Source organism: Myotis daubentonii, chromosome 1 (genome assembly GCF_963259705.1).
Source record: "Myotis daubentonii chromosome 1, mMyoDau2.1, whole genome shotgun sequence".
Taxonomy (NCBI): Eukaryota; Metazoa; Chordata; class Mammalia; order Chiroptera; family Vespertilionidae; genus Myotis; species Myotis daubentonii.
The window spans coordinates 200,020,555-200,045,429 of record NC_081840.1 but is presented as its reverse complement, the minus strand read 5'-3'; the positions used below and the strand labels follow the sequence as shown (position 1 = coordinate 200,045,429).

Genomic DNA, 24,875 nt, shown 5'->3' with positions numbered 1-24,875 from the left:
AGCATTATATACAATAACCAATATCTGGAAACAGCCCAAGTGCCCATCAGTAGATGAATGGAATATTAAGTAGCTGTAAAAAAGAAGGAAATCTTTCAATTGCAGACAGTATGGATGGACCTGGTGATTATAATGCTAAGCCAAATAAACCAGTCAGAGAAAAGATAAATACCACATGATCTCACTTATATGTGGAATCTACTGAACAAAATAAACTGATAAAATAAACAGAATCAGAGGCATGAATATATGGAACAGACTGACAAATGACAAAGGGGGGGACCCGATAAAAGAAGGTAAAGAGATCAACCAAAGAACATATATCAGTGATGGCGAACCTATGACACGCGTGTCAGAGGTGACACGCGAACTCATTTTGGGTGACACGCATCGACAGAAACAAAAAATTGCATAATTCAAATATCTGTCTCTCGCAACGGCCAGAGTTGGGCATCACTCGAGTAATATTATTACTCACGTTACTCATGATCAATAATGCAATTCTAAAACCGGATGTAAACATGTACATCGGTATTGTGTAGCAAAGATACATAGTGAAAACATCCAAGATACATTGTTCCAATATTGACATCAATATAAAAAGGTTAAGAATTGCACTATAAAGAGATTAATCTTTACTCATGACATTTTATTTTTATTCGAGTGACAAAATGCCCAATTCTGGAAACAGCCTCGTTATTGTCAACATGTGCCTCGGGTAAGCTTCCCGCGCGTTCGGGTGCATTCGGCAAACGGACGCACTTGATCGCCATGTTCGTTAGGAGACAGGAGTGGGAGGGTTAGAAGAAAAAGATATACAACACAACAGTGCTCAACGAGACATTCTGAGTGTCGGATAATTGATTACAGCACCATATATTTGTTGGTTATACATACTATCTTTGAATTGTTTTGCACCAGGAGTCAGTGCAAGAACACTGCAAAAAAGTAATGGGTAAGAAACCTATCAACCTTTTATAAAAAACGCCATGATTTACATTTATTAATTTTTGCAGCCTTGTGATGGAGAATCAAAAAAATAGAAAAGCAAGATTGAATGATAAAGGAAGTGGAAGTAGCAGTAGCCGACCTTTTCAAGGCATACAGAGATGTACGGGATTGTCGACAGAAACAACAGATCATTGTACATACTGTGTAATGAAACGGTAGTAAGCAGAATGTGGACTGTAAAGAGACATTTTGAAACTAATCATTGTCAACTCTTGAAAAAAATATCGATGAAAGAAAGGAATACATTTCTAGGCAGCTACACCTCTATAAAAGTCAATCAAATTCCATCATTAAATTTGTAAGATGCTCTACAAATTTAACATCAGCAAGTTACTGTATTGCTCACTCCATAGCTCAGCATGGAAAAGCCCTCAGTGACGGAGAATTTATTATGGAAACATTTCTAAGATGTGCACCAGCTCTATTTCACGATATGAAAAATAAAGATGATACTATTAAAAGAATTTCTGAGTTACCACTCAGTAGAAATACTATCAAAGACAGAATAGATCTTAACAAAAACGTACAGCATCAATTAAAAAAAGATTTAGTTATAAATATTTTTCGATTTCTCTTGATGAAACTACTGATGTCACATCAAATGCTTGGTTGGCCATTATTGCTAGATATTCTGATGGTCTCACAATGAGAAAAGAGTTGAAAAGTTAGAATTAGTGCCAATAAGTACATTAGGAAACAAAATATGTAAGGTTGTTATAAAAACATTCGGTGACCTAAACATTGATATCTCTAAAATTGTGTCAGTCACGACAAATGGGGAACCAAATATGGTGGGGAAAAATGTGGGATTCCTGAAATTGTTTATGGAAGCTATTAGACATCCACTTGTACCTTTTCATTGCATTATCCTTCAGGAGGTGTTGTGTGCCAAATCGGGATTCTCAGAATTGAATGATTTAATGTCAGTTCTAACAAAAATTGTGAATTTTATAGCTTCTCGACCCCTTCACAAACGAGAATTTTTCTGCACTTTTACAGGAAGTTGATTCAATCTACAGTGGACTACTGATGTTCAATAATGTAAGATGGCTGAGTCGTGGTAAAGTACTTGAGCGATTTGTGGAGTGCTTTGAAGAAATTACGGTATTTATTGAGAATAAGGATCTGGCAAACTCTCCTCAGATCAATGATCATAAGTGGGTCAGCAATTTGATGTTTTTTACAGACCTCTCTGTTCATATGAATGAACTGAACTTAAAATTACAAAGTTTTGGCAAAAGTATTGACATTATGTTTGGATACATCAAATCTTTTGAAAGTAAACTTAAAATTTTCGAGATATTGAAACTAAAACTTATAGTATTTTCCTCGGATAAAAAAGTATTTCGAGAAGACCACTACAACGAGTGTAATGCAGTCCATACTTATGTACCAGAATATAGTAAACTCGTTATTTGAACAGTTTAGTGAAAGATTCGACCAATTTAGAAGCCTAGAACAGACCATTAAAATAATTAAGTATCCGGATGTAGTTGTTTACAGTACTTTGGTATTAAAGGATTTCCAATGGATGCAAATTGACGATTTAGAGATGCAACTTGCAGATTTTCAAGGTAGCATTTGGACTCATGTGTTTGTCGACTTAAGGTCGAAACTTGAAAATCTGGAACAAAATCGTTTGGATAATGAAGAAGAGTGCAACTACGAACAAGAAATTTTGAGTGCTTGGAATGGAGTACCTGACACTTTTAGCGACATAAAAAATCTAGTGATGGCTTTGCTAACAATTTTTTCATCAACATATTTTTGTGAGACTTTGTTCTCAGCATTAAATAATATTAAAACGAACAAAAGAAACCGGCTAACAGATAAAGTTAGTGGCACTTGCTTGGCCTTGAAGTGCACCAAGTATGAACCTGCAATTAAAGAATTAGCAGACAAACTTCAGCACCAAAAAAGTCACTAATTTCTAGTTTTCATACCACTTGATTATCATTGTTTTTATTATTATTTTTTCCTAAATGTACATTGTTTTTCTGTTTTTGTTCATTTTATACATATTTTTTGATTTTTCTTTGTTAAATGGCATTTAAATATATAAAATATCAAAAGTATAAATCTTTTTTTACTATGGTTGCAAATATCAAAAAAAAATTAAGAATATTTCTATATGTGACATGGCACCAGAGTTGTTAGGGTTTTTCAAAATTTTGACACATCGAGCTCAAAAGGTTTGCCATTACTGACATATATGCATAGCCCATGGCACAGATAACAGTATGGTGAAGGCGGGGATAGAGGGCTGGGTTGATGTAGGCAAAGGAGGGAGAAATGGGGGACATCTGTAATAGTGTCATTCATTCATAAATAAATTTAAAAAGATGGAAGAAGGCCCTGACCGGTTTGGCTTAGTGGATAGAGCGTCAGCCTGCGGACTGAGGGGTCCCAGTTTCGGTTCCGGTCAAGGGCATGTACCTCGGTTGCAGGCACATTCCCGGTGAGGGGTGTGCAGGAGGCGGCTGATCGATGTTTCTCTCTCATCGATGTTTCTGACTCTCTATCCCTCTCCTGTCCTCTCTGTTAAAAAAATCAATAAAATATATTAAAAAAAAAAAAAAAGATGGAAGAAGGGGCCTCAAGCCAAGGAAAGCATGTGGCCACTAGGAGTTGGCAAAGACAAGGAGGAAAAATGATCAAGGCAAAAATAAGTAAATTAAAAAAATAAAATAAAAATCAGATTTACTATCTGTTAAACCAATTCTTTAAGAACCTTAATAAAGTTGATAAATCTTTGGTTAAACTGATCAGGGGGAAAGAACACATAAATTACCAATATTAGGGATGATACTGAATTTCTTTAGATTATACAAATAAATAAGCTCATTACAGATTCTAAAGCTATTTAAAGGATAATAAGAGATTATAAACAACATTATCAATAAAGTCAATTACTTAGATAAAATGAGCACATTTATTGAAAAACTTAGCAAACATGTGAAGAGATAAAACCATACAACTACATGACCAATAACCAATAGAAAAACAATGTAAGTAAGCCAATGGATAATGCAGATATTGAAATTAATAGAAAAGCATTTAAATAGCTATAATCAATATGTTCAAGAGAATTGGATTCTATTAAAAATCTCTAAAATAGGATTAAATGGATATTCTAGAACTCAAAGTTACAATGTAAAATTAAGAAAACAATAGATGGGCTTGGACAAAAAAGACAATTTTGGTGTACTGGAAAATAGGTCATTAGGAGATATCCAAACTAAAGTATAGGAGGAAAAAAAATTCTTATGAAACATGTGGAACGTGATCATTGGATGTAACAATTTTTTTTTTTAATTAGAACACGTAAAGAGAAAAAGTAGAAGCAATAATTGAAGAGGTAATGATTGAGAACTTTACAAAACTAAAAAGCATCAGGCTATAGATTAAAAACCTCGATGAACGTAAAGCAAAATATTTACAAAGAAAACGACACCGCAACACATCCTAATCAAACTACCCAAAAAAAACACCAAAAAACAAAAGAGAAAGTCTTAAAAGTTGCCAAATAAACACAAAAGACATTATTCTCAGCAAGACTAGAAGTTAATATATTACTTTCAATAAAACTGGTACCTAACTTCAACAGAAAGCCAGAAGACAATGAAATGTTTTTAAAATGAAGAAAGATAATAACTACCGACTTAGAATTCTATACCCAGTGAAAATATTATTCCAAAAAGGTGAAATTAAGATGTTTTCTGACAGACAAAAAATGGAAATATTTGTCAGTAGGAAGACCAGTATTAATATACATACTAAAGGAAGCTATCCAGAAAGAAGGAAAATTATCCCAGATAGAAACACAGAAATACAGGGAGGAAGAGCTCTAGAAAGGATAAGTATGAACAAAAATTGCCTATTCAAAACCAAACTAATAATGTTTTCTAGAGTTTAAAGTATCTATCCTATCTAATAAAAGAGAAACATGGTAATTGGCGTACAACCGCTACCCTTACCATTGGCTAATCAGCGAGATATGCAAATTAACTGCCAGCCAAGATGGTGGCTGGCAGTCAGGCAGCTTAAACTGAACATGAGGCTTGCTTGCTTCAGTGACGGAGGACTCCAACATTCCCCGCCTGCCTTGCCGGCCTCTGAGCCTGCAGTTTGAACATTGTACCAAATATAGAAGGTAAACAAAACCCCAGAAACCTGCTTTCAGCGAGCCCAAGTTCTCAGAGCTGGAGTTGATACAGAGTTTCGATTATAGAACCAAAACAAACCAGATACCTACTTTCAGCAGCTGAGGCCTCAGAGCTGGAGCCAAGCCTCAGAGCTAAAGCTGGCCCAGAATAAAAAAAAAAAGAAAAAGAAAAAAGGAGCGGTGGGAGCTTCAGTCCCAGCCAGAAAACAGCCCTCAGCCCCTCACCCAGACTGGCCAGGCACCCCAGTGGGGACCCCCACCCTGAAGGGTGTGTGACCAGCTGCAAACAGCCATCATCCCCTCATCCAGGCTGGCCAGGCACCCCAGTGGGGACCCCCACCCTGATCCAGGACACCCTTCAGGGCAAACCAGCCAGCCCCCACCCATGCACCAGGCCTCTATTCTATATAGTAAAAGGGTAATATGCCTCCCAGCACCGGGATCAGCGGAGCCGCGAGGCCTCCCGGCAACGGAATCAGCATGACAGGGGGCAGTGCCCAAACCCCCTCATCGGCCCTGCTCTGTTCCTGACAGGGGAAAGCGCCCCAACCCCCTGATCGGCCCTACTCTGTGCCTGATAGGGGGGAGCTCCCCAACCCCGATCACCCTGCGGCTCCGTGTGTGACAGGGTGCGGCGCCCCAACCCCCCAAGCCCTACTCTGTGTGTGACGGGGTAGAGCCATAACCTCCCCATCGGCCCTGCCCTGAGTGTGAGAGTGGCAGCACCCCAACCCCCTGTTCGGCGCTGCTCTGTGGGTGATAGAGCGCGGCGCCCCAACCCCCACACCCCACGGGCTCTGCTCTCTGTGTGATGGGGTAGAGCCATAACCTCCCCATCGGTCCTGCCCTGAGTGTGACAATGGCGGCGCCCCAACCCCCTGATCGGCCCTGCTCTGTGGGTGATAGAGGCCGGCGCCCCAACCCCCTGATCCGCCCTGCTCTGTGCATGACAGGAGACAGCTCCCCAACCCCCTGATGGGCCTGCTCTGTGAGTGACGGGGGGGGGGGGGAGCTCCCCAACCTCCCCATCGACCCTGCCTTGAGTGTGACAGGGGGCGGTGCCCCAACCCCCCAATCGGCCCTACCCTGAGCGTGACTGAGGGTGGCATCGCAACCTCCCAATCTGCCCTGCTCTGTGCATGACAGGGGAAGGCGCCCCAACTCCCCAATCGGCCCTGCTCTAAGCCCGACCAGGGGCTGCACCTAGGGATTGGGCCTGCCCTCTGCCACCCGGGAGCAGACCTAAGCCAGCAGGGCGTTATCTCCCAAGGGGTCCCAGACTGCGAGAGGGCACAGGCCGGGCTGAGGGACCCCCCCTCCCCGCCGAGTGCACAAATTTTTGTGCACCGGGCCTCTAGTATATATATAAAAGGCTAATATGCAAAGTGTCCCCTCAGGAGTTCAATTGGGAGACCGGAAGTTCGATTGCTCACTATGATGTGCGCTCACCACCAGGGGGGGACACAGAACGAAGGAAGGTGCCAGCCAGCAGCTGGGGAAGGAAGGCCCAGCCAGCAGCCAGAAGGCCCTAATCAGCCCTGATCACCAGCCAGGCCTAGGGACCCAACCTGTGCACCAGGCATCTAGTGTATAAATAAAATGCAGAATGATAATGCAAAAAAACTAGAGTAGGAGTTAAGTGTAAGGAATTGGCATTATTGAGGAATGGTACAAGTAACTTATATTATACTATTAAGTATGCTTTGTAATCTCTGGAATCACCACTAAAGATATAGTGATATAATATACTAGTATAATAAGCTAATAATGGGAAATACAGAATAAAAATAATTTTATTAACACAAATGAAAAAAAATATTAAGTATAAAAGGGAATGCAAAACACATGACTCAAAGAAAAGTCAAAATGGATAGTAGTTATAAACTCAACTATTATCAGCAAAAATGTAGATGAACTAAATACTCAAAGTAAAAGACTAAAACTAGATAAAAACAATGAATAGCTCTATCTATCTATAAATATAAAAGCCTAAGCGAACATTGCAACCGAATGGGCAACGAAACAGGCTGCATGGGGGGACGAGGATGGCAGGGGGTTAGTGAGGGATGACCAAACAACTCAGCAGCAGGCTGCGTGGGGCTTTTTCTTCACCTGAGAATGTCTTTGTTTGACACTCATTCATGAAAGCTAATTTTTGCTTGATACAGAATTCTGGGTTGACTTCTTTTCTTTTAGCAATTCAAAAATGCTGTACCACTGCCCTAGCCAGTTTGGCTCAGTGGACAGAGCATCAGCCCTTGGATTGAAGGGTCCTGGGTTCAATTTTGGTCAAGGGCATATACCTTGGTTGCAAGTGTCCCCACCCTGGTGGGGTTTGTGCAGGAGGCAACCAATCGATGTCTCTCTCTCACACCAATGTTTCTCTTTGCCTCTCCCTCTCCCTTCCACCCTCTCTAAAAGTCAATGAAAAAATACCCCAGGGTGAGAATTAAAAAATATCTATATCTAATCTAATAAAAGAGAAACATGCAAATTGACCGCACCTCTGTTACACCCAAGCCACGCCCGCCAGCCAATCAGAGTGACTACATGCAAATTAACCCAACCAAGATGGTGGCCGGCAGGCACGGAGCTGTAGCAAGCAGCAGGCTTCGTTGCCCCAGCGATGGAGGAAGTCAAGCTTACCGCCTGCCCTGGCTGGCTGTGGCCTCCACTCAAGGCAACAAAGTTTCAATTATAGAAGATAAATAAATCCCAGATACCTGCTTCCAGCCAGCCTTCACTGGGAGCTTGGGTGGCTGGTGGCTGTGGCCAGCCTGCAAACAGCCATCAGCCCCTCACCCAGGCTTTCCAGGCACCCCAGCGGGCCTCCTACCCTGAAAGGGCTGTGGCCAACCTGCAAACAGCCACCAGCCTCTCACCCAGGCTGGGCACACCCTCATGGGGTGAGGTTCCCCGCTGGGGGTCTTGGCCAGCCTGCAAACAGCCATCAGCCACACACCCAGGCTAGCCAGGCACCCCAGCAGGACCCCCCTCCCTGAAGGAGGTGTGGCCAGCCTGAAAACGGCCCTCAGCCCCTCACCGAAGCTGGCCAGGCACCCCAGAGGGACCCCCACCCTGATCCGGGACACCCTCAGGGCAAACCAGCTGGCCCCCACCCATGCACCAGGCCTCTATCCTATATAAGAAAAGGGTAATATGCAAATTGACTCTAACAGCAGAACGAATGGGAATGACTGGTCACTATGACACACACTGACCACCAGGGGGCAGACGCTTAATGCAGGAGCTTCCCCCTGGTGGTCAGTGCACTCCCACAGGGGGAGCTCTGCTCAGCCACAAGCCAGGCTGATGGCTGCCAGTACAGCAGTAGTGGTGGGATCCTCTCCTGCCTCCTCAGCAGCACTAAGGATGTCCGACTGAAGCTTAGGCCTGCTCCCAGCTGGCAAATGGACATCCCCCGAGGGCTCCTGGGCTGCCAGAGGGATGTCTGACTGCCAGCTTAGACCCAATCCCCCAGGGAGCGGGCCTAAGCCAGCAGGTGGTCATCCCCTGAGGGGTCCCAGACTGCGATAGGGCACAGGCCGGGCTGAGGGACCCCCCTTCGCCCCCGAGTGCACAAATTTTTGTGCACAAACTTTTGTGCACCAGGCCTCTAATATATATATAAAAACCTAAGCAACTGTCGCAACCAAAACAACCGAACAGACGACTGAACAGGCTGCGTGGGGCAACCAGGCCAGCAGGGGGGTTAGTGAGGGCCAACCAAACGACTGAGCAGCAGGCTGCATGGGGCGACCCGGCCAGCAGGGGGCTTAGTGAGGGGCGACCAAACGTCCAAGCAGCAGGCTTCATGGGGCGACCAGGCCAGCAGAGGGTGAGGGGCGACCAAACAACCGAACAGCAGGTTGCATGGGGCAACCAGGCCCGCAGGGGGAGCAGTTGGGGGCAACCAGGCTGGCAGCGGGCGGGCAGTAAGGGACAACCAAGCCGGCTGAGAGGGGAAGTGAGGGGTAACCAGGCCAGCAGGGGGGAGGGGGGTTGGGGGCGACCAGGACAACAGTGGGGGCAGTAAAGGGTGACCAGGCCAGTGGGTGGGCAGTAAGAGGCAACCAGACCGGCGGGTGGGGGGCAGTGACTAGGCCGCCTTGGGGGGCAGTTGGAGGTGACCAGGCCAGCGGGGGAAGGGGAGGCAGTTAGGGGTGATCAGGCAGACAGGCAGGTGAGCAGTTAGAAGCTATTGGTCCCAGATTGTGAGAGGGATGTCCAACTGCCGGGGATCGGGCCAAAACTGGCAGTTGGACATTCCCTGAGGAGTCCCGGATTAGAGAGGGTGCAGGCTGGGCTAAAGGGACGCCCCTCCCCATGCACAAATTTCGTGCACCGGGCCTCTAGTTTAGTCATAAGCAAAAACATCCAGAAAACATGAGAGAAAACTAGTTTACAAAACTGCATATTCCACTTGCTATAAAGCTGTAACATGTACATATACATACACATACACACAAATGCCTTAAAATATGCTGAAGAATATATTAACAGAATTTATTCCTAAGATTTTATGTTTTTCATAGATTATTTTTGTAGGTTTTGGTACTGTAATTCTTTTCCAAGGAGCAAGACTAATTTTTATAAAAACCACAAAACTTTTTCAAAAGAAAAAAAATCAGATTGAAAATTTTAATAAAGATCAGCTTGCACAAAGTAACAGACGTACAGAGAAATAGAATATGATCAAGTTTAAAAAGAAGACAAACGGTATAAACATATTTCACACAATAAACTCTACTGGTGAAACTAACACCTTTATAATTACAACTATATTATATTGTCACCATTTCTGATGGAGGCAAAAATATGAGTTGGAAATAGCTTTTTCCATTAACTACTGTTCCTCTCATATCGCTTCTTGCTTCTAATAAATATTTGTGGAATTCCTGTTAAACAATATAAGTTAAAGCTGTAAAATAAAACTTAAGTCCTAACAGTTTCCATTTTAATTTGGGGGGTTTTCCTAAATAACTTCTAATATCATTTCATTTAAAACTGCAGTTACAACAGTCATCAGTTTTGTGAACCAAAACTGTACTTGGCAAAGGGTTTTCTAAAAACTATACAATACCATGCATAATGGAAACATGTTCTAGAACTTTATTATTATAAGTCACATTAAAAGGTCAAGTACTCCCAAACTCTCTCTATAAATACAAAACTCTAAGCAACTTATTTAAATACATTTAAATTGTGACAATCCCTCCACAAAAAAAGGATAAGAGCCCTGTTTGATACACGGTATAAAAGTAATGAAACAAGGAATAATGACTAACATTTACTGAACACTTAACTATGTAATAAATGCTCATTGTTCTAAGAAATTTGCATGTGTTTTTTCATTAATCCTCACAGAATATATAGAACTAAAATTATCTTCATTTTATAAATGAGAAATTAAGGTACTATTTGTCCAAGCTCATATAAGCGGAAGAGCCAGCATTTGTATTCTAAGCAGGCTACCTTTAGCCCTATACTCTTAATCACTACACCATGCTATAGATATAAGTAATTAAGATCCTGTTAAAATACTTTGTTATCTCTATTACTATAAATAATAATACATTTAGAATGAAACCAGATATTTTAACAATCTAGTCAGGTCTTTGAGAATACAAGGAATAATAAATATTTTAAAATTCCCTAATTTCATGACAAAAGATAAAGCAAAAGGCAGTCACTATCAAAAGTAATCATAAAAACCTGAGAAAATGTATAACTTCCAAAAATAGACAAGACATTAAAACTATTGCACTAAACTTTAAGACTGTATCTATCTTGAAAATAGTTAACATAGTTTTTCTCCCCCATTTAAACTGAAGGATACAGATACCTAGAAATTGAATAAAATACCATGGAAATCCTGTTACAAAGCTGATGTCAATTCTTTGGAAGACACAGGATTCTTTCTTGGTATTTAGATTTTCCTTTTAAGGAAGTGTTTTAGAGCAATCAAAAACCTCTCTACTGGACTTAAACTACTGTAAAAAATGGGATAGCTCAAATTTTTAATGCAGACTGTTTTATAGACTCCTACATTACTTAGTCTTGTTCAAGAGCACTGCTATCCAAATGATTTATGCTCCTGAAATGCAAGGTTAATTTAATATAATTCAAAGTAAAACATACTTTAGAAAAAAAATACACCATTATAAAAAAAAATCTGAGATTCATTATTATGAATCATTATTTAATAATTTATTATATAATTGTGGCATTTTTTTAAAAAAAGCACAAAATTTGTTTAATCTGTGAGCTATATAGTATCATTCTACTTGAATTCTAATTCTTCTGAATATTATCCTATTGAAATTTTTATCAAGTATCAACACTACATGACCAATGCTGTCACTTCTAAAAGTGACATCATTATTTTAAAAATTAGAAAATTAAGTGTTCAACAGAAAAAGACCAGTAAATTACAGAGAATACTACATAGCTATTAAAATTAATCATGTTGTAGAAAAATACTAACATAAAAATGTTCAAGATTCACTGTTAAGTGAAGAGTACTTTGCACTACAACAGATGCATTATGAGCTCATTTTGTAACATTATGTGTCTACTAGAGACCCAGTCCAGTTTCGTGCACTGGTGGGGTTCCTCGGCCTGGCCTGCACCCTCTCACAATCCGGGAACCCTCAGGGGATGTCGGATAGCCAGTTTCGGTCCGATCCCAGCAGGCCCAATCCAGACAGGAGGGAGCCTGATCCTGTGCATTGAGTGTTTGTCACCTGGTGGTCAGTGCACATCGTAGCAACCGGTGGACCAGTCATTCAGTTGTTTGGTTGCTTAGGCTTTTATATATATAGACTAGTGGCCCAGTGCACGAAATTCATGCATGGGGGCGTGTCCCTCAGCCTGGCCTGCATCCCTCTCGCAATCCGGGACCGCTGGCTCCTAACCGCTTACCTGCCTGCCTACCTGATTGCCCCTAACCACTCTGCTGCTGGCCTGATTGCCCCAACTGCCACCCCCTTCCAGCCTGATCATCCCCAACTGCCCCCCTTGCCAGCCTTCTCGCCCCCAACTGCCTCCCCCAACCGGCCAACTCACCCACAACTGCCCCCCCCCGCCAGCCTGATCACCCACAACTCCCCCCCCCCCCCCCGCTGGCCTACTCACCCCCCAAACTGCTCCCCGCCACCAGCCTGATCTCCCCCAACTGCCCACCCGCTTGCCGGCCTGCTCGCCCGCAATTGCCTCCCTTAACACATAAAGTAGCATATCATTCACACTGTCCTACACATTATTTCCCGCCCCCCCCCCCCCATCCCGACTTTTATAACATACTTTGGAAATCTTTCCATGTCAGTACACAGAAAGCTTCCCTATTCTTTTTTTCACAGCTAATCTGATCGCCCCTAACCACCTCTGCCTCGGCCCCACCACCATGGCTTTGTCCGGAAGGAAGTCCAGAAGGTCTCCCAGAAGGTCTCCCGGTTTAATTAGCATATTACTCTTTTATTAGTATAGATATGTGTACATATACTTATATAATGGCTAAATAAAATGCAGGAAGAAAATATTCTAGAAGGTTAACAATAGCATCTCTTTGTGGTGGGATTTTCACTGTTATCTTAAAATTTTAATTCATGCTTTTTGTGTGTGTTTCCCAGGTTTCTACATTAGGGTTGCACTATTTTTATAAGGGGGAGGGAGTTAAGAAAGAAAGGCAAGTATTCACATTAAAGCCATGTTTTTTTTAAAGATATTTCTATTGATTTGAGAGAGAGAAGTGAGAGGGAGCGGGAGAAAAAAGGAGAGGGGCAAAGAGAAACATCGATCTGAGAGCATAACACCCATTCATTGCCTCCTGCACACCCCCTATTGGGGATCAAGCCTGCAACCCAGGCATGTGCTCCAATGGGGAATGGAACTGGCAACCTTTCCACGAATAGAATGATGCCCAACCAACTGAGCCACACAGGGGCAGGGCAAAGCCATATTTTAATACAAATGATAAATTCTTAGCCTAGGCATATGGTTTAACCCTCATTAATACAATACACATTTCTGGTTGTTTGAGTGTTTTTTAATCGTTAATCAACCTATATTTTCATCTTCTACTATTTGGGGTAAGAATTAAAATTTTAAGTACCTGATTAAATGCCTCTTTGAAAAAGATGGGAATTTTTGTCATACTATTTGACTTTATTGATGTAAAAATAAAAATAAAATATTTCTTAAAAGTAAAAGGTAAATGACATTCTAAACAGTATCCTGTAAGTCAAAAGCAATTCATAAAATTTTATTTTTTACAGCCTTGGCTGGTAGCTCAGTTGGTTGGAGCATCTTCCTGTACCAAAAAGTTGCGGGTTTGATTCCGGTCAGGGCACATACCTAGGTTACAGGTTTGATTTCCAGTCAGGGCACATATGGGAGGCAACTGACTGATGTTTCTCTCTAACAAATTTTTCTCTCTCTGTCCTTTCTCTCCCTCTAAAATAAAAAACATATCCTCGGGTGAGGATTAAAAAAATTTTTATTTTTACAAGTAGTTTCTGTAGATTTCTAAGGCTTAAAATAAGCAGAACAACATCTTTGTGAAATACACACCTAAAACTAATAATAACTCAGAATTGAAATTATACTTATGAGGATGCATTTACATTAATTTAACATTTGAATAATCGAAATCATAGAGCAAAACAGGAATATCTTATCCACCTGATTTACAGAAGTTTCACCTAACAGAGCTATAAAAACAACTAACAAATGGTTGTAAAGGAACTATAAATACTAATGCCATTATAATAATTATAGTTAATTAGTAAGATTTAATTGCTCTGACACTTAAAAGTATTCTATAAATAATTCATACAACTCCATCTAGAATTTTATACTCAGAAAAGGAGAAAAAGCAATGTTCACTGGTGCAATGGCTACAAAAAACTACACTTAAAATTTTTTTACTTTAGGCATCTGAGAACTGGAAGTAAACAGACACAAACAATAATGGGTAGTTTTGCTATAATGTGGAACGATGATTGACTTTTTACCATGTTGTTTGCCCTCATAGTTTAAAATATTTAAAATAAATATTTTATTTGACACAGCACTGGAAGTTAAAATGTGAAGGAGAAGGTATATTAAATATGTGCTCTGACAAAAGGAAATGTGATAGGAAGAAACAATTTACTTTTAACACTAACACTGCCTGTAATATTAGATGACATACAATAATTGACTGACAGAATTAACTTCCTAATTTAATATTTCTAAAAATCCTGAAATCTGAGAGGCTGTATAATTATCAAATAAAGCATCAAATGGCTTTTTCCAGTGGGACAGAATAAAAACAAAACAACCAAAATAAAATCAGTCACATAAATGCCTGCTAGAAGGATGCAACTTAATGCCTTACTTCCTTACTCCTTAAGAGCTAAGATTTGAGCTTTTAAAATTTGTCCTATCCTTCTGTAACTATTTAAAAGGTTGAGAGATATACTCCAAACCACATGTCCCCCCAAATAAAAGATGGAAACAGTCTCACCCTTACAAACCTTTTATATGTTTTTCTTTTGGAATCCATCATATCCTAAATTGTGTTATAATCAGTATGTACATACTCACTTAACCCTACTAGATTTCAAACCCATTGAGGACAGAGTCAATTATACCTGTCTTTCTATGTATCTCACATAACTTAAAGAGTCTTGATTAATACTCTGAACTTTCTGCAGACTTTGTCACCTAAAAAGAATTAAAGCTTAGCAATTCATTGTAGCTTGGTTTAAAAACAAAAACCTCTGGAACTATAAAAGCAAAAAACAAAACCAGTAGTGTTCTCTCTGCAGGGAAAACAGTGGGTGGGTGGGGGTTTGCATACTACTTGTCTGCTGCTATGCACCAACTTCCCAAAAGACCTCTTCTTCCCTTTCCCCTTCAAAGGCCGGATTCCTTCCATCCAAGTCAACAATGTCTCTTAGTGAAGGACAGACAGAGTCTGCCCCAGATCACTTCAGAGGACCTGGAGAGGCTGAGGTAATCTCGGGACTTTCTAGTGGTCTTCAAGTACAGGAGAATAAAATCAAAGTTTAACCTGCGAGCTATTGGCCAGGTGAAAACCCTAGAAGGTGGACTCTAGAATCCTATAAAAGCTATGGAATCCAAGTCCTTTTCCTGAATTCAATCTACACCAGTGGTTCTCAACCTTGGCTGCACATTAGAATCACCTGGGAATCTTTTTAAAATCCTGATTTCTGGGCCTCATCCTCCGGAAATTCTGTTTTTTTGTTATGGGGTGGGCCACAACGTTGGTAACAAAGAAACAATTTCCAGAGGATGAGGCCCAGAAATCAGGATTTTAAAAAGATTCCCAGGTGATTCTAATGTGCAGCCAAGGTTGAGAACCACTGCTCTACACCAAAGCTCATCAGTGACCGCACTGCAAACTCTGCCAATGCACCCCAAATCAACTCCTCGCAAGTAAAAAGATGTGTATGTCCTAAGGTGTAAATCATATGTGAAACTTTCTGACACACTCCAAATCATCTCCCTGTCCTGTGGGTAGTAACAGCCCACAGAAGAGACATAAATGGGCAGAACAGAATATTAATCAAGACAATTCAAATTTGAAACGTCTATATTTGAAAATGCGCAGTAAAAAAATATATATAAGGGCTCTGGCCAGTGTGGCTCATTTGGTTGTAGCGTTCCATACACCAAAAGGTTTTGGGTTCAAATCCCAGTCAGGGCACATACCTAGGTGTGAGTTTCGGATGAGAGGCAACCAATCCATGTTTCTCTCTCACATGGGATGTTTCTTTCTCTTTTCCTCCCTCCCTCCTTCTAAAATCAATGAACATATCCCTCGGTGAGGATTAAATATATACATATATATGGTTATGTAACAGTGTTAACAGCAGTTATCTCTGGGAAGGAATGTGAGAAGTAGAACTGTGCAAAGGAGGTTTTCACTTACTACACAGGGGTGGGCAAAAGTACATTTACAGTTGTTCCTATGGAAAATACAAAAATAAATGAATAATACAAGAGTAAACTGCGTTTCTCTTACTCACAACCATAAACCTACTTTTGCCCATCCATGTATTACACTATTGTTTTAATTTTTCAAGAGTATCAACTTCTATAATATTAAAATTCTGAAATGTTAATTTTATTTTTTCAAAAAGATTAAATAGATCTACATGGAATTCAAAAGAAAAAATGCCATTTTGGACTACTAGAGACCTACAGATCAAACAGAAATAACAATTATCCTATCCTATTAGATAAAAAGGAATATTGGTAAAGAAACAGAAATGCTCATAGTAACTATCACCCACTATTCAATATTCATTACTTTGATTATACAATATTAGCCACCAGAGTGAGCTGAGTACCCCCCCCCCTCAAAATTATGTCCATTCTCTCTAACTACCAATCCTCTCTTCAAATATAAGCTAAACTGAAAGGTTAGGCTGGCAGAGATTTAAAAAATCTTAATACAATGTTTACAACAGTCTGTAAGTAATAAAAATTTTTGTTTTTTGCACTACCAGAACACTGTCTCAGTTTTATTTTAATTTTTTATTAAGAATTACACATACACACACACAAATTTACAATTTACTGGGGCTCATGTCTTATTTCCTTAAGATAAAAATATTTCCTAATCTGAAAAGCAAACTACACTGGACAATCAATTCTATTATTTTAACTGAGTATTCATCTTTTCCAACTGTTTTGTCATGCAACTATTGAGTTAAAAAAAAAAAAAGTAAAATTTTATACAACTGTGACTCCTGATAAAAGAGGAGGGGGGACAAAAAACTAATCTGAAAACAGCATAACCCAGCTATAATGCCAAATGTAAATAATGTCATTATATATTTTAGCAAGGCAAAATATGATTAAACATCTTCAAAAGTTAAATTTGTGATGTCAACATCTTAAAAACTAACGTATAAAACAGCCAACTTATTCTAAACTTTCTTTCAATTTGGCTCATTTTCCTAAAAAATATTAAAAGCAGTCATATTGAAAATGGCCAAAATCATCAGAAATTAGGGAAGAGAGACAAAAACCATTGAGGAAATTATTCTGGAGGACAGGATTTTTGTTTCATCTAGTTTATGAACCCATAATATAGTCACAAATATTTTTAAAACGGTGTACATCTCATTTCTCATCGTCCCCTCCTCAGGCTGCTACTTCTGCCTCCCCCACCGTTACTAGTTTCAAGTATCTTCCCAGAGTTCCTTTATCCTTAGAAAAGCAAACACAAGCGCATGTTCGTATTCCACCCCTCCCTGAACACCTAAAGCAGCGTATCACCCACACTGCCCTACACCTTGGCGGTGGTTCCCCCCCACTTTTATAACATACTTTGGAAGTCTTTCCATGTCAGTACACAGAAAGCTTCCTTACTCTTATTTCGGAGCTAATCCTGCCGAGCTCTGCCACAGCTTTCACCATCTTCCTCCGGGCTAACCTTTAACGGTGTGCTATTCAACAACTGGACACCTGAGTTCATTTTTCCCCCAAGGTTTTCAAACGAACCAGATTTGAGGTGTCCCAAAGGATAACTTTCAAAGAAAGCAACTCATTATCTAAATCATATCCTTTTTAGAATGTTTGTTTTTCAATCAGAGGGAAAACATTCCACAATGTTCTCCTCTTGACACTTAAAACTACAAATTAGAATGCAATCCTCAAGGGAAATTACCTTTTCTGGGGGGGGACTTGGGGTGTCGGCGGAAGAGTCAACAATGACAGTCAGTAAAAGTTCCTTTATTTCTTGTGCTTTTCTTTTACTGTAAAAGAAGAATTTGGTTGTTTAAAAAGCCTTCAAGTCGCAAAGTGTGGCACACTAATCACAAGAAAGCACCACCTGACCCGATCGCTCACCTGCCGGGTCAGAGGCCTAGCCTGCCCTTTAGGTGCAGTGGTTCTCAACCTGCTGGCCCTTTAAATACAGTTCCTCATGTTGTGACCAACCATAAAATTATTTTCGCTGCTACTTCATAACTGTAATGTTGCTACTGTGATGAATCGTCATGTAAATATCTGCTACGCAGGATGGTCTTAGGCGACCCCTGTGAAAGGGTCCTTCGACCGCCAAAGGGGTCGCGACCCACTGGTTGAGAACCGCTGTCGGGGTTCTGCTCTACATCGACAGGAGGACTCCCAACCCGCAAAACACTCGGGACTGAAAGCGCCGCGGCGCTGCGCGTAGGAAATGTCACACCGGGGCCAGGGCGCGGACCGGCCGCCCAGACTCCGACATCGCGGGCGGCGGGAGGAGAGGTGCGCGGTCCGGGAAGGAAGACCCCGCGCCGCCTCGGAGCCCTCGAACCCACGCAGTCGCTCCAGCCGGGCGCCCGGCGACCCGCTCCCCAGGGACCGAGCCCGGAACCACAACTACTAACGGAACCGGCCCAAGGGCGGCGACACCGGCCGCTCGGGGCCGCGGCGCGCGGGTCGGGCGCCTCGGGATGGGGGGCGGGGGGCGGGGGTTCCTCCCGAGGAGCTGGCCGCCCCGGCGCCCCATTGGGCGCCGCTCCAAACGTGCCCAAGTTGTGACAGGAATAAAGTGGGTCACAAGGCCTAGCGGGTCCCGAGCAACAGCCCCGCCGGCACTGGGGCTCCGGCTTCCCCGGCTGCTCTGCCGCGGGGACCGGTCCCCGCCCCGCTAGGCGCACCAGCCACCCGGCCCCGCCGCGCACCCCAATCCCGCCCCTGCCCCGCAGGTAACCCCAGCTGCCCCGGAGGGCCCCGCAGACAGGGCGGGCCTCCGCCCCAACTCCAGGAAAAAAAACACTCCACCGCGACCGCCCAAACTTGGGCTTCAGCTCCCGCCTCCCTCTCCCTCGGCCGCCGCCCCCCGACCCCACACCCCCCGCGCCCCGCTCCCTCCCCTGCCCCGCGCCCTCACCGTGTGGCTGGCCGCGGCTCCGGCTTCTTCCCTCCCCCACCTGGGAGTCCGGCAGCGCGGCGCGGACTCGGAACCTCCAGTCCCGCAGCCTTCGGCGGACTCGGCGGCTCCCGGCGCGAGCCGCACCTGGGGCTGTGAGCGGCGTCCCCAGCCCACCCCCAATACAGTCACCGCTACGGCCGCCCGCTCCTCCTCCCCCTCCCTTCCTTCCCCTCCTCCACCGGCCCCGGGAGCGCGCATGCGCCGCCCAGGCCAGCAGCCCGCGGACGTCAGGCCCCGGGCCCACCCGCTGGGGCGCCACTCACCGGGAGCGCGCACGCGGCGGCGGCCAGATTTCCTCCGCGCCCGCGCGCTCGGGGGTTTCCTCCTCCGCGCTGGCGGCCGCCAGCGGAGTCTGTGATTGCGCTCCCTCCCGGCGCATGCGCCGTCGGTGACCCCGCGGGCAGCGAGGGCCAGCGCGGGGCGCCCGCCCCGCCCCTCACTCTCGCTTTCCCCGGCGCGACGCGGTGCGCATGCGACTGGCCCCGCGGAGCATCGCGGAGACGCGGAGGGGATCCCGGGCTGCGGAGGCGACTCCCGCTCCCTAGGGCTGCGTGTGCGTGTGCGTGTGCGCGCGGCCCGCGACCGCCGCCGGGGACGGAGGAGAGCCGGGATCTTCCTGGCGCCCTCCTTCTTCCCCGCGCACCAGTTACTGGAAAGCCGCGGAGAGGCGGGGCCTGGCCGGCGGAGGGTGCGGCCGGTTCGGGGAGCGTCACGTTAGGTCGCGGCCACGCCGGCTTCCACCCTGGATGCCAGGAGAGCTATGGAGGGGAAAAGAGCTTCCTGCCTGATGAAGGGTCCAGAGGCCAAAAGGCGGACCCCCTCTCCCTCCCTTCAAAAGGAAACTACTTTGCAAATGCCGGGGAGGACGTATTTACCCCCTCCAGCGGCCTCACTCGCCTTTTCCCCTCCTGGAGCTGGGAGAGGGGGTTTGAGAAGATTGAATGGGCTCCTGAAGACACAGCCGTTACCCCTGTCCCCTGTCCTGGCACCTGGGCGGGCACGGCTTGGGTCGCAGCTTGTTGGTGGGTAGGCCTGGGAAGATGGCACCGCAGCCCTTGGCTGGAGGGAGGCAAGAGGAGGTCAGCATGCGTTCATTCCGAGTTTTTCACCTGGCCTTGAACCCTCACCTTTCTTTTGCTACTGTAACTTGCTTCCTAATCCCAGGTGGGCCAGCTGGCTCCCTTCTACCTCTGTAACTTTCTAAATAAACTGTTGCTTGTATTTGAGTCTTGGCTCTGAATTCTCTCTTAGCCATAGCTCAGGTATGGAGATCTGTCACTGGTGATCATGAATCCTAACCGATACTGGTAGCAAAAAAAGGAAACAAGGTTGCATCCTACCGTATCACGGGGGTTTAAATGCATTTCCTAGCATGTGGAGTCTGGATTTTATCCTAGAGAAAGTGATCCCTCCGCATATTCTGCATCATCTAGAGCACATATCTTCAAAAAATACCTTTGCCCTTTTTAATGGCTTCATTGTCCTCTTAGTCACCAGGATCAAATCATGTTCATCTTTTGTTCCTTCCTCTCTCACTTTCTGTATTTAATCATTTACCAAGACCTGTTGATAATCCTCTTTTTTTTCTACCAGTCCTCTGCTACTACTTGAACATTTCCCATGATTCAGTTCACAACCATATCCTTTCTCCCCATATTCTCTCCAAGAATAAAACTGTCATATTTGTAATAACTTTTCCAACTTCCAGATCCCACTTTTCCCTAAAAATAAAAATCCTGCCTCATAGTTCCATAGATCCTAAATTTGTCCCCCTGCATAAATCCTTAAACACAATTTATGTAATTAAAATATTCGGTTCATTCCTTATTGTATGCCTTGTTATTATTTAAGCATTTCAAACTCCCTACCCAACTGATTCCCCCAGTTGATGTCTTGATAGAGGCAATAGAACATATTCTGTGATGAGAGGCAAGTGGGACAGCTGATCGGGATTTATAGGATGCAAAATGGTGACAGATTAGGTGGAAGGAAACTACATAATGATAAAGGGAGCAATCCAACAAGAGGATATATACCCTTGTAAACATTTATGCATTCAGCATAGGAGCACCTAAATCTTGACATAAAGGGAAAGATTGACAGTAATACAGTTATAGTAGGGGATTTTAACACTCCATTGACATCAATGGTTAGATATTTTAGACAGAAAATCAACAAGGAGATAGTGGCCTTGATTTAATTGATATGTTCAGAGCATTTTACCCAAAGCAGCAGAATATACATTCTTTTCAAGTGCCATGGAATGTTTTCTAGGATAGATTACATGTTAGGACATAAAACAAGTCTCAATACATGTAAGATTGATATATCAAGCATCTTCTCTAACCAAAACGCGATGAAACTTTAAACCAATCACAAGAAGAAAACGGAAAAACACACAAAGACATGGAGGCTAAGTAACATGATACTAAGCAATGATGGATTAACAATGACATCAAGGAGATAGCCAAAATGAGGAGACAAAGAAACAACCCCCAAATGAAAGAACTAAAGAATTCTCCAGAAGAAGAGATAAATGAAACAGATAAGAAATTTATATGAAACGGGGTTCAGAGTAACGATGGTAAAGATGCTCAACAGCATGAAAAAAGATATAGTAACTATGAAAAAAAAAACAGTCTGAGATAAAGAATGACATAACACAAATAAAGAACACATTGGGAAACCATCAACCAAACAACAAGAAAGCCCACTGCATGGAAGAACATATTTGCCAATGTTATCTCTGGTAAGCGTTTAATCTCCAAAATTTACAAGGAACTCATACAACTTCAAAAAAAAGGAAGATAATCCAATCAAAAAAGGGGCAAAGGACCTAAATGGACACTTTTGAAAGCAGACATACAGAAGGCCAAGAGACATATGCTCAAAGTCGCTAATCATCTGAGAGATGATTAGTCAATCAAAACGACAATGAGGTACCATCTCACATCTGTCAGAATGGCTATCATCGGCAAATCAACAAACAACAGTGCTGGCGAGGATGTGGAGAAAAAGGAACCCTCATGCACTGCTGGTGGGAATGCAGACTGGTAAAGCCACTGTGGAAAACATGGAGTTTCCTTAAAAAATTAAAAATGGAACTTCCATTTGGCCTAGTAATCCCACTTGTAGGAATATATCCCAAGAAATCAGAAACACCAACCAGAAAGGATATATGTACCCCTATGTTCACAGCAGCACAATTTGTAATAGCTGAGATTTGAAAACAGCCTAAGTGCCCATCAGCAGATGAATGGATTAAAAAACAGTGGTACATCTACACAATGGAATACTAAGCTGCTGTAAAAAAGAAGGAACTTTTACCATTTGCAACAGCATGAACGGACCTGGAGGGCATTATGCTAAGAGAAATAAGCCAGTCAGAAAAAGATAAATATCACATGATCTCACTCATTTGTGGAACATAATGAGCAACATAAACTGATGAACAAAAATAGAGTCAGAGAAAAAAATATTTTAGAATAGAAGTAATCCTATTATTTGCAGATTTTTAATATTTCCTACAACTTTTGTGATATTATACTATGTTAGTACAGTTTTGATATTATATTTAAAATCTTTTTTCTTGAAATATTAATGTATATTGCATGTAAATGGCTAATTATTTTGTATCTACAATCTGGTAATAGATTTATTTTGTATTGGAAAAAAATGACATCAAGGAAGACATCAAAAATACCCTGAACCCAATGAAAATGAGAACACAACAAACCCAAATCTGTGGGACAAGGGAAAGCAATCCTAAGAGTGAAATTCATAGCATTACAAGCTTATCTCAAGAAACAAGAAAAAGCTCAAATAAACAATCCAACTTTAGACTTAAAGGAACTAGAAAAAGAATAGCTAACAAAGACCAGAGTGAGTAGAATGAAGGAAATCATAAAGATCAGAGCAGAAATAAACAAAGTAGAGCCTAAAAAACAATACAAAAGATCAATGACACCAAGAGCTGGTTCTCTGAAAAGGTAAGACTGACAAACCTTTAAACAGACTCATCAAGAAAAATGTAAAAGAACCCAAATAAATAAAATCAGAAATGAAAGAGAGAAGTAACAACTGACACCAAAGAAATACAAAATATTGTAAGAAAATGTTATTAACAACTATATGCTAACAAGTTGGACAATGTGGACAAAATGGATAAATTCCTAGAAACATACAATCTTCCAAAACTACATCAGGCAGAATCAGTGAATCTGAACAGACAGATTACAACTAGTGAAATTGAGGCAGTAATAAAAACACTCCCAACAAATAAAAGCCCTGGACCAGATGGCTTTACAGGTTATTTTTACCAAACATTTTCAAACTGTTCCAAAAATTTCAAGAGGAGGGAAGACTCCCAAGCTCATTTTATTAGGCCAACATTATCCTAATTCCAAAACCAGATACAGACACAACAAAGAAAGAAAATTATAGGCCAGTATCCCTAATAAATATAGATGCTAAAATCCTCAACAAAATATTAGCAAAGCAGCCATACATTAAAAAGATAATACACCACGATCAAGTGGGATTTATTCCGGGGATGCAAGGTTGGTACAATATCCACAAAACAATAAACATGATACATCACATAAACAAAATGAAGGATAAAAAACACATGATCATATCAATATATGCAGAAAAAGCATTTGATAAAATCCAACACCCATTTATGATAAAAACTCTAAGCCAAGCATGTCAAACTCGAAGGCTAACATGGGCCAAATGAACAAGGTTTAAGTTTATGTGGGCCGCAAAAAAACAAAAGCTTCAATTTTCATAAAAATATGTTTATTTTGATAGAGACATGCTGAATACAAATGGCTGAAATAAATGAGTAATCGTTAACATAAAATAACAGAACATTTTAATAAAAATTAATATATTTTTTTAATTAAATCTTTATTGTTCAGATTATTACAGTTGTTCCTCTTTCCCCCCCCCCATAACTCCCCTCCTCCCAGTTCCCGCCCCACCCTCCGCCCTCACTCCCCACCCACTGTCCTTATCCATAGGTGCACGATTTTTGTCCAGTCTCTTCCCGCATCCCCACACCCCTTTCCCCCCCAAGAATAGTCAGTCCATTCCCTTTCTATGTCCCTGATTCTATTATAATCAACAGTTCATTCTGTTCATCAGATTATTTATTCACTTGATTCTTAGATTCACTTGTTGATAGATGCATATTTATTGTTCATAATTTGTATCTTTACCTTTTTCTTCCTCTTCCTCTTCTTAAAGGATACCTTTCAGCATTTCATATAATCCTAATTTGGTGGTGATGAACTCCTTTAGCTTTTCCTTATCTGTGAAGCTCTTTATCTGACCTTCAATTCTGAATGATAGCTTTGCTGGATAAAGTAATCTTGGTTGTAGGTTCTTGGTATTCATCACTTTGAATATTTCTTGCCATTCCCTTCTGGCCTGCAAAGTTTCTGTTGAGAAATCAGCTGACAGTCGTATGGGTATTCCCTTGTAGGTAACTGGGTTTCTTTCTCTTGCTGCTTTTAAGATTCTCTCTTTATCTTTTGCTCTTGGCATTTTAATTATGATGTGTCTTGGTGTGGTCCTCTTTGGATTCCTTTTGTTTGGGGTTCTCCGTGCTTCTTGGACCTGTAAGTCTATTTCTTTCACCAGGTGGGGGAAGTTTTCTGTCATTACTTCTTCAAATAGGTTTTCAATATCTTGCTCTCTCTCATCTTCTGGCACCCCTATAATTCTGATGTTGGTACGCTTGAAGCTGTCCCAGAGGCT

At 42.2% G+C, this 24,875-nt stretch overlaps 1 protein-coding gene across 8 annotated transcripts in view; it reads right to left on the bottom strand.

Moving 5' to 3' along the window:
- CLOCK (clock circadian regulator) overlaps positions 1–19,513 on the bottom strand; it is a 168,516-nt gene extending 149,003 nt beyond the window's left edge. For 6 of the 8 annotated variants that reach the window (XM_059670836.1, XM_059670810.1, XM_059670853.1 and 3 more), the window contains exons 1-2: positions 19,071–19,226; positions 17,862–17,949 (exon numbers count right to left, since the gene is read on the bottom strand). The gene's annotated coding sequence lies outside the window, so the exon portion shown is untranslated. Of the gene's footprint in view, positions 1–17,861; positions 17,950–19,070; positions 19,228–19,375 lie in introns of those variants that run through there. The other 2 variants (XM_059670827.1, XM_059670874.1) reach the window with 2 other exon arrangements.
- Between the last annotated feature and the right edge of the window lie 5,362 nt (positions 19,514–24,875).